This window comes from Solanum dulcamara, chromosome 1, assembly GCF_947179165.1.
Source record: "Solanum dulcamara chromosome 1, daSolDulc1.2, whole genome shotgun sequence".
NCBI lineage: Eukaryota > Viridiplantae > Streptophyta > Magnoliopsida > Solanales > Solanaceae > Solanum > Solanum dulcamara.
The window spans coordinates 29,772,697-29,783,997 of record NC_077237.1 but is presented as its reverse complement, the minus strand read 5'-3'; the positions used below and the strand labels follow the sequence as shown (position 1 = coordinate 29,783,997).

General features: G+C 39.2%; 1 pseudogene; it reads left to right on the top strand.

Moving 5' to 3' along the window:
* The first annotated feature begins 3,096 nt into the window (after positions 1 to 3,096).
* On the top strand, positions 3,097 to 3,216 carry LOC129904674 (5S ribosomal RNA; annotated as a pseudogene).
* The last annotated feature ends 8,085 nt before the right edge of the window (positions 3,217 to 11,301 follow it).

Below are 11,301 nucleotides of genomic sequence, written 5' to 3'. Positions count from 1 at the left end.
GTTTATTCCGAACGCCAAGTATTCCAATGATATTTACACACTTCCAGCCACCTATAGGGCGTGTAACATTCTCCATAAGAACATATAAATCTCAAATTTAAAGAAGAAACTTTACCTTACGTTAAACTTGTCAAACTCGCCAAAACTATCAAAACGTGAAATCTGGGCAGCCCACTGTCTTATATTGTCGCTTAGTTTCGGGGGGGTACTTGAGGGAAACAGGATTTGTGGCCTCAATTAAAGTTATAGATATGTGTATCAAGGTCGCAAAATTTTTTGAATTACCTCTACAGCAATTTTGTATCAAAATATATGACCAAAACACTCATAGCTGTCCGTGTAGGATTTCCAAAACCCAATCTGGGCAGTACCTCCTCTCCACTTCATCACCCTTTTTTGCAACGATAAAAGCAAAACTGGATTGGAAAGTCTACATAAAAGTTATATACCTATGAAATAACTTTCCAAAACATATTTAATCAACTGAAACTAAGCTATACACAAGAAGTTATACTAATATTACTAACAACTGTCCCCTCCAAAAACAGGTCGATGCCCTAGCGTTTTCTCTTTAAGTTTCTCTTAGTTTTCCAAGTGAAGAACTGAAAATATGGTTCCATAGGCATCTTAATATACATATATACACCTCCACATAATTGAGGAACACCGTAGATAATTAATTCACCGAAGAAAAGTAAGAAACTTACCTTAACTTCTCCAAAATGTGGCTGCCTTTCTCCTTTCTCTTCTTCACATTTTTCTTCTAAGTTCTTGGCTGATTTTTGGATATGTAATGAAGTACTTAGTCATAATACATACATATATAGGTTGTCCTAGGAGGTGACACGTGTCATCCTCTAAGGGTGACACGTGTCCAACCCTTATTGGACCACCTAACTATACAACCACTTAGGGGCTTCCACGTGGAAGTGGGGTCCACCCCCACCCCCAAGAAGGTAGGTGGGTCACCTCTTTGCTTGAGGTGCTGCCATGTGTCACTCTCTTATTGGCTTCCTCATTTCATCTTGTTCCCTTTCCCATGGGTTCGTAATCTCGTCTCATTTTAAGAGCCTATGTAATCCATGCTTCGCAAGCTTGGTACGTACTCCAATAGCTTAAGTATGTAAGACTTCAAAGTTAGTAGCTTACATAGGTAACTCGAGTCCTACGACCCATTACTTGGCCTCCAATTCCTTCTGGACTCTTATGATTTCATCTCCAACCTTCTCTACTATGGGCTATCACACTCTCCCTTCCTTAAAGTTGTTTGATAGTGTCGTAGCATATACGGCTCACATGATAATGTCCAAGGAACTTATGATACATTCTGAGATTAAAAAAGGGTAGGGTGTAACATCCTTCCCCCCTTTAGAACATTCGTCCCCGAATGTTAGACCAAACCTCTCTTAGCACCTTATACAAATCGTAGGGAGGTTCTTTTCTATTTTCTTAACACATACCTCCATACCAGTACTTCCTATATACTTTTCAGGAATCGGTGTTACCTGTAAATATCGGTTACAGGTGAGAATACTTGTATTTCATGTTCTCTTCAGTTCCCCGATCATCTTCTTTCTGGTTTTGGTTTTTCTAACATCCCTTGCGGGGAGGCATGTCTTTAGTGTACAATCTTTCGGTTTGCCGATCTATGATGACGATAGGTTTTGCCTCACAGAATTCCATCTCCTGGACCTTATTTATGGAAAATACCCTGGGTGACTCGTCAGTATTTGATATACTGGGCGTATAGTTTCCTAATGAGATGGTAAGCTTAACTTACCAGTCACGTTGCCCACCTTATGAGTAACTTGATACCGTCTAACATATTCTGGGTCAAGTTCATTTTCTAGGTGACCCTATGATGAACATCAAATCATCAACTTGAACTCTGCATGTCGATGTCAATTATCTGTATATCATTCCTGCCGACTCTGGGCTTATAGTCAATAGCTTGCTTAATCATGTCGGGGCTATTGGAATACTGGAACGGTGGCCCTTCTCGTAGGCAAACCCAATAATTGGTGGATAATAGTCCTAGCTACACTTAAAGCCAACCTCATAAGCTCACAATATACTTTCTTGCAGTTGCTAGTATGCTCAGTCTGTTCGGAAGCCCGAGGTAAATGCGGCATGAAGGCCTGTTTGTGCCCCCGACCTCTTCTTGGACTGAGGTCCAAACGCTAATCATATTTGAAGTCCCTCTATCTGAGATATTAGCTGGGGAACTTCACGGAATCTTACTACTTCCTTGTTATATAACTTCACCTAGTTCCAGTTGCATAGGTTGTCTTGCTTGAAAGCAAATGGGCTGATTCGTTAGCCTTCCCGCAATAACCCGTATAGCACCTTACTCTTGAAGAGTATAGAATAGGTGCGTGATGACATTGATAATTCGGGAATCCTTAGTTTCGTATAGTTTTTCTCGACTTTCTTCAGAACTTTCACTGGCACTTTATTCTTTTAGGTCTTTCTTCTCCCTTATCCTATATTCGATGTTGGGGAAGATCTTTGGTCCACTCGTGGCCATGTCTCACTTCACCTATAGTATTAATTCCATCTCGATAGTTTGACTTAACCTATTTTTGCATCTCTCCATAGTTAATCACAACTTGGGCTCCCTTGCCTAGGACAATAGCTACGGGGACTTCGTAAGGTCCTACCACTCTTTTACCTTACAACTTTACACCTTCTCGGCAGAGTAGGTAACCTATGATTAAAGGATCAGGGGTTAATACCGTTAATTCACAGGTAACATTTGTGGAATTTTCAACCTTTAGGTATTGCTTCCTGTTATTCGTAAATTACATCAGTTGGCACCCTTACCCTTTTGGGTTTGCTTCTTCGCCTTTAGAGTTGGCTGCCAAGTAGTGTCGAAATTCCCGCGTCCACTGGCCCATATAGTCATTCTGTGGTTTTCCTCTCATTAACTGGTACTATATTGAAGAACTGTGGAATTCAAGTGTGTCGTCAGTTAGCAATTAGCTAATTCTTCTTGTTTTTCTTAAGTCCTTGTTAGAATTGTCTTAACGTATCTTATAATACTCTAGGTACATAATCTCATATCGTTTCTCCATCACTAGTTCAGATTCTTCCATCTCGCGTGATCATACCAGCACTAACACATTAAGTTCCATTAGAATTTCGAAGTTATGCGTGCTGGGGTGAGAGTAATACTGGGATGGGTGACCTCCCTGGAAAGTCTTCGTGTCGCGTTTCGTTGTAATCCTTTCCACGATGTGCGGGCACTCGATTTAGCCAAAGATTTACCTTAGCGTTATCTCGCGAGTCTTTATGTTTCGCCCTGTCCTTTCGTCTGTTATCTTGCATCTAGTATCGACGTAGACCTTTAACTCCACTATCTTCTATTCACTTTATGTTCTCCTTATTTTCTACCACAGGAGGCTTTCTATTCCATTTTCGTTGGTGATTTTTCTATCGCAACATCATTTGCGACTAACTCTATAACCAATATTTTGGCTTTTGGTCTAGCATGCTGTCATTATCCTTCGTAATGTCTCTTAAGTTGGTTGATATCCTTTTATGGTTACACTCTTTTGTTTTTATCCGCAACTGCCTTCTAGTGTTATGTCAGTCAGGGTCTCGTTAAAAACTTCTTAACGCTGCCTTATGTAGCATTCTAGCTTCCATCCAATTATTGATAGCTTCTGGACTTTTCTAACTTGGTTCGGTAAGATATCTTGTTGATGTTTAGACGTCCATCTTAAATATATTCCCATATGGATTGCCTTCATCTTACTTTTGCCATTTTCTCATTAACTTCCCCCCTTTAGAGGGTACTCATACTTTCCTTTGTTTCTACTTGTAGTCGTTCCAATTCCAATTAGGCAGTGCTAATATTCCGACGATAAGGTTTTCTTGGAGTAATAGCTTTATCCCAACCTATATCCTGTGCTTCTTGGGGCGAATAGGAGTTGCACCATTTATTCCTTGAGTTTGTCATCCTCATCTCTTAAGGGTTCCACCATTTTTGGGGCGACGTTGTATACATGCGTCATTTTTCATTTTTTTCTTAAGCCCCATGCTCTTACTGCGTTCTCAACGCAGGCCTTTAACTTAGTCAACGCGTACTAAGTGCATCTTACTAGTGGTTCCACTTTATCCCTACCTACTCGTATCACACTGTTCAATTCATACTTATATTCCCCCTTTTAATTCGTATTCCTGTTCAGTTCCTGACACCTCCTTGAGGTGCTTCTGTCTGAAGCTCTTTCCCCAATTAGTCGGTGGAGAACTATAAACTGTTATCGTAAACCATCTTTCAATCATTGTTGAAAGAACCAGAATCTCTTAAACATCACAATACTTCCCTTTTAATACTTGACCTACCTGGTCCCCTTCTGAATCTATCCTCGAGTTATGAAAAACTCATCTAATTTACAATTAGGAGTTGAGGGCTTGGTACTTCCAAAATGAGTGAAGCACAATTATTGGGCATTTTACCTTTCCACCGGAGCTTCTTTTTTTTTCTACCACATAATTACGGCTGGAGATACTATGGTCTGAACTGTACCACTCAGACAGACTTTTGTTTTTCCGAGATAAATTTCCCCAAGTAAAGAAGGTATCCCTTATCGTCGACATGAAGAGTATCTCTTACAGCTTTAATTTAGCATCCCATAGGTACTCGGTATTCATTTCCAAGATATGTTATAACCTATGTTTTATTCCATTCTTCTTGTATTGGGAAAATTTCAGCAGAGTTTCCTCTATATTTCTTACTTATCCCAAAACCTGCACGCAGAAAATACCAACAATGCCTCATAGGGCCAACATATATATATATATTTATACATATCATATCACAGCTGCACAGGGCTTTCAATGTCATGTCATATCATATCATAGCCACACAGGGCTTTCAACGTCAACAATAATATAAAAATACTGGACTTACCTCATATGTCCACCTTCAAACTGTATCTATTGCGCTTTCTGTCTACTTTCCTTTCAGGTTTCAACTTTACATTTCTATATTACTTCAATACCTTACCCGACAGATATCTTCTATGCCTTTACTTTACCAACCTGCATGCTTCGTAATGCCCCATATCGTCAATTACTTCCTTTGGTTGATGTCGTCCTTCTGTTAAGATCCAAGGTTAGTATAAGGAATTTTCCTATGACTCGGATCTAAAGCATGATCTCAGATGTAGAAAAAAGGTAACATCCTAAATATCCTGTAGCTTCCTGTTTATAGATGTGGCGTGCAACATACCGATAAACAAGACTCTACTAGACACAGTCTGCAGACAATCCGAGGACGAACTGCTGTGATACCACTTCTGTCACGACCCAACCCCATAGGCCATGACTGGGGAACGACCTGGACCCCCCGTACACTTAGCTATAAACTATGGTAACATTGAACTGCAATTAAAACAATATTATGTAACCAAGCCCCACTGGGCGATAACATTTTCGTAAATCTATAGCCCTTTTCATTTGTATCACAACATGACAGGGCACGCAAGCCGATAAGGCTGCCATAACATCATATCATATATCATGTACCATGTAGACCCATATCAATCATACTGACATACACAACCCACATATACATGTCTGCAGACATCTAAAAATATAAATGACAATATATAGTATCAGTATCCGGCCCCAGGCCATCATATTTAGTATCAGTATCAGGCCCCAGGCCATCATATGTAGTATCAGTGTCAGTATCAGGCCCCAGGCCATCATATATATACGTACGGATGCCGGCCCTCTAGCGAGGGACTCAGTGAACAATGTAGTGAATTGCACGAATTTGTTAACCGGTCCGAGACTCGGAGAAGAAGTGTTACAGTATACACGAGTAGAGTAGTAATAAATCAAACACAGTTTAAATCATTATTCAAGACTCAACTATATAAGAGGACTAAGTTATTGTCTAAGAATTCGAGTAAACGTATAGTCATTCTAGCTACCCTCTAAATGCCATTAGGGGCTATACTAATTATATCTCGAGGTTTCTAGACATATACCAAATTAAGACTATTCACTTAAGAGTTCCAGAGAAACAGTGTGACTATTATAGGAATTCAATACTTAAAAGTAATTAAGAGCTGTTTCAGAATGGAGTTACCTCGGAGTTTAGATCAGATTCAACTTACAACTAAAACAAGGACATGCCCAAAAGAAGAAAGAGAATAAGCTCTATATGGTCTGTACCTTCCTCCAAGTGATATTCATATACATATTTCATACCCGGCCCTTCAGGGTGCTCGGTGAACCACTATGGCATTGTAATCTCATTTTCGTATCAAATACATGTCAATGGAAACGAGAGATAGCTTCCCATACATTACATTCTGACACATAGAAGCCCTACTAGGCAATACTTAATCTTCACAGGAACTCTAATACTGAACAGTGGGTAGGGGTTATGAGGCATACTCGGAATTCTGAGAATGGAATTATCTCCGCACTTCATATACAATTCACTTAAGGCTAAACATTTCCAAAAGGAAAGAAAGATAGTTGTACGAACTTATACCAAAACATGCCAAGAGAAAGCTTTACATACCTTTTGGAAGTTACCCTTTATCCTGCTCGTCTCGTCGTCTTCCGAACCTATTCACTATGAAAGTAATATGAATATCAACTACTTTTAACTTTCCAGCATCTTAGATTAAGCCTTAATGTTAATGGAATCTATTTCCTTAGTTGTTTCCTCGACTAGTCCTTTAGTTTGTTAAGCCGTTAATGAAAATTGAGCAGCACCTCCCCTATAATGTGCCCTATCCGAATTTCCAATTAGGTCCCTAAGACGTACAGCCAACCAACAACAACAACCTGCATCAATTCATACCAACAATATACAACATAAACTCCAAACGACTTATTCAAAAATACGATATCACCATAGGGCGTCTAGCCTTTATTTTGTAACGCCTTTAATTATACGCAACAGGGGGTCATGTGGCTTCAAACAGCATCACCCTAAACCATATTAGAACATGTTTAGGTCCTGCAATAACACACCACACCCCTGCAGCAGCAACTCACAAGAACAACGCCTTACCTTGATTACAATTCGACTATAATGACTACAATTTAGTTTATTCCGAACGCCAAGTATTCCAATGATATTTACACACTTCTAGCCACATATAGGGCATGTAACATGCTCCATAAGTACACATAAAGCTCAAATTGAAAGAAGAAACCTTACCTTACGTTAAACTTGTCAAACTCGCCAGAACTATCAAAACGTGAAATCTGGGCAGCCCACTGTCTTATATTGTCGCTTAATTTTGGAGGGGTAATTGAGGGAAACAGGATTTGTGGCCTCAATGAAAGTTATATATATGTGTATCAAGGTAGAAAACAATTTTGAATTACCCCTATAGAAATTTTGTATGAAAATATATGACCAATATACTCACAGCTGTCCGTGTAGGATTTCCAAAACTCAATCTGGGCAGTACCTCCTCTCCACTTCATCACCCTTTTTCGCGATGATAAATGCAAAAATGGATTGGAAAGTCTAAATAAGAGTTATATACCTATGAAATAAATTTCCAAAACATATTTAATCACCCGAAACTAAGCTATACACAAGAAGTTATACCAATATTACTAACAACTGTCCCCTCCAAAAACGGGTCGATGCCCTAGCGTTTTCTCTTTAAGTTTCTCTTAGTTTTCCAAGTGAAGAACTGGAAATATGGTTCCTTAGGCATCGTAATATACATATATACACCTCCACGTAATTGAGGAACACCGTAGATAATTAATTCACCGAAGAAAAGTAAGAAACTTACCTTAACTTCTCCAAAACGTGGCTGACTTTCTCCTTTCTCTTCTTCACGTTTTTCTTCTAAGTTCTTGGCTGATTTTTTGATATGTAATGAAGTACTTAGTCATAATACATACATATATTGGTTGTCCTAGGAGGTGACATGTGTCATCCTCTAAGGGTGACACGTGTCCAACCCTTATTGGACTACCTAACTATACAACCACTTAGGGGGTTGCCACGTGGCAGTGGGGTCCACCCCCCCAAGCACGCAGGTGGGTCACCTCCTTGCTTGAGGTGCTTCCACGTGTCACTCTCTTATTGGCTTCCTCATTTCATCTTGTTCCCTTCCCCGTGGGTTCGTAATCTCGTCTCATTTTAAGAGCCTATGTAATCCATGCTTCGCAAGCTTGGTACGTACTCCAATAGCTTAAGTATGTAAGACTTCAAAGTTAGTAGCTTACATAGGTAACTCGAGTCCTACGACCCATTACTTGGCCTCCAATTCCTTCCGGACTCTTATGATTTTAACTCCAACGTTCTCTACTATGGGGTATCACATTCTCCCTTCCTTAGAACCCTTTTATAGTGTCGTTGTATATACGGCTCACATGATAATGTCCAAGGAGCTTATGAGACATTCCGAGTTTAAAAAAGGGTGGGGTGTAACAGTATTTCACCATGGGGTGCTCCCATGTTGTTTGTAAGGAAAAATGATGGTTCACTTCGGATGTGCATAGATTACCGTCAATTGAACAAGATGACCATTAAGAACAAGTACCTAATCCCTAGGATAGATGATTTGTTTGATCAATTGCAAGGGGAAATTCATTTCTACAAGGTCGATCTTTGGTACAGCTATCATCAACCAAGGGTGAGGGAGTGTGAAAATCCCAAGACAGCTTTTCAAATAAGGTATGGTCATTTTGAGTTTGTGGTAATGCTATTTAGGTTGATGAATTGTCAAGACCCAACCTCGTAGGACGTGACGGGTGCCTGACTAGACACTCGCGTGTACCCTTGCTAACTATAAGGAAACCTGTCTCATATTTGGGTCATAGCGTGCCAAAAGTCAAGAAAATATATATAAGCCGATGAGGCTATTGTAACATATAGGCACAACTCTTCACACATACATATACAATCCACATATATATCTACAAACCTCTAAGAGTGATAACATAAGGTAGAACAGGGCCTCCGTCGTACCCCTAAATAAGCAAAACGAGTGTACAAATCAAGAGACTAGTACCACAACTAGGCTCCGATATAATGAAGCTTCTCCCTAACTTGCTGGTTGGAGTTCTAAGCTAGTGGGTCTCTAAAATGTGCATTTATACGTACGGGCATGAACATATCCCCATGAAGAAAGGGGGTCAGTACGACATATGTACTGAGTATGTAAGCATAAAACACCATAATGAGATTACAGTTGGAATAGGGATGTAGGAGACAAGTATAGTAATTAACCCATTACCGTCCTGAATCTTATGCAGTAAAATCATTTTCATCATAATATAATATCATCATCTCTTTTCATCATATATATCACTTCATCATGTCATTGTATACGGCATCATACCATCTTACACGACATAACCTCATCATATATATATATCATAACATATTTGGCCTATTATGGGGTTCGGTATCACAAATGTATCACTATATTTGCACATGCATAACTACCTACGGTATCCGGCCCTTTAGTGAGGGACTCGGTGAAGAGAGTAGGGTACATCTATATCATACCTGCATCATATATATACATACCATACCCGGCTCTAGTGAGGGACTCGGTGTTCCTTCCTTATATCACTATATACTGTACCTGGCCCATTATGGGACTCAGTGTCATAATCATCATATTTTATATGGCCTAGGATGCGGTGAATACTCTTATCGTTGTGGCAACGTTATATCATCACATCATTATATCATCATATATAGCTTCCCCTCCTCGTACGTGGCATCACCCATCACGTTAAGATATCATATCGCATCCGACCTGGGACTCGATAAAAGAAGTAGTAAAGATGCACACGATATTAGGCCTGGCCCAATATGGGACTCGATAAAAGAAGGGTTACCGTATGCACGAGTAGAGTAGTGAGAAACTATATGCAACTAAATAATCTCCTAAGACTCAATGAAATAGTCAAGTGAACCATCACTTGAAGACTAGGAAAGTAATTCTCCAATGTACACTTTAGATGTTAATAGGGATTACATCAATTAGGGCCTCAGGAACCATAGGCGTGTACCAAGATAGTGCCACACAGTTTATGCAATCAAAGACATAACTTATGCAATAAAACACATAGCTTATGCAATCAGAGATGCAACTTATGCAATCAGAGACATTTATCCTCTCATAGCCTTTCAGAATAGGAGTTTATATTTCCACTTACTATTCAATATATAGATGGCTCGAGAGTAGTAATTTAACTACTTTAGGACCCTTAGTATTCAGAAGTGACTATGAATAACGAATTATATCGAAACCTATAAATGGAATTACCTCTAAACTCATATTAGACATCATTTCAGTTACCTTAAGCGATTTCAACAAAAGAAGGAGATAAGCCTTATATGTACTACTCTTCATCCTACAGAAGACTTGAAAGGCGATGAGTCCACTTAGTGCAGGAGTTCTAACATCCAGAAGTGAAAAAGGGTCTTGAATCATACTCAGATATTTATGAATGAAATGACTCCCAAGTTTCGTATATATATATCTTAAGTCTAAGACATTCCAAAAGAAAGAAAAGGTAAGCTTCACATACCTTTTGTGGATTAACTGTAACCCAGCTCGCCTCGTTATCTCCTTGACCTATTAACATGAGAGTAATACTAAGGTTAATAATCTTTCACTTTCCAATTTTCAAATCTACAACCAATTACCCATAGGAATTATTTCCTTATCGAATACCCTCGACTAGTTTGTTACTAGTTTCGAAGTTACCGAAAATCGGGCAGTATTTCCCCTATAACTTTAACATCCCCGAGATTTAAACTCGGACACTGTGTAAACAACCATACCAAAAACAACAAACAGCATCATATACACAAGTAAATTACTTCAACATTACACAATACAAACTCCAAACAACTCACCCGAAGCTACGATATCAAAATAGAGTTTTTAATCTTTATTTTGTAAAACCTTTAACAATACAAAACGGAGGGTCATGTGGCTGAAACCAGAAGTACCCACACCCCTTTTAGAACCCTTTACATCCCTACAAAATATAACCACACCAGCTACAACCGCGGCCCACAATCACAACACTCTATGCGACTTCGATTTAGCTATGACGACTTTAATTTAGTTTGTTTCTAATGTCAAGCATTCTTATGTAATTTTTCCACTTCTAACCTTTTTTAAGACATGTAATATACCTTATAACATCATCATAAACTCCAATTTGAAAGGAAAACCCTTACCTTGCCCAAAATTCGTCAAACTCATCGAAACTTGCCTCTGAAGTTCCTTTAGCGCGCCTAAAACTTCGTGGCTATTTGATAACGTTTTGGGCTGC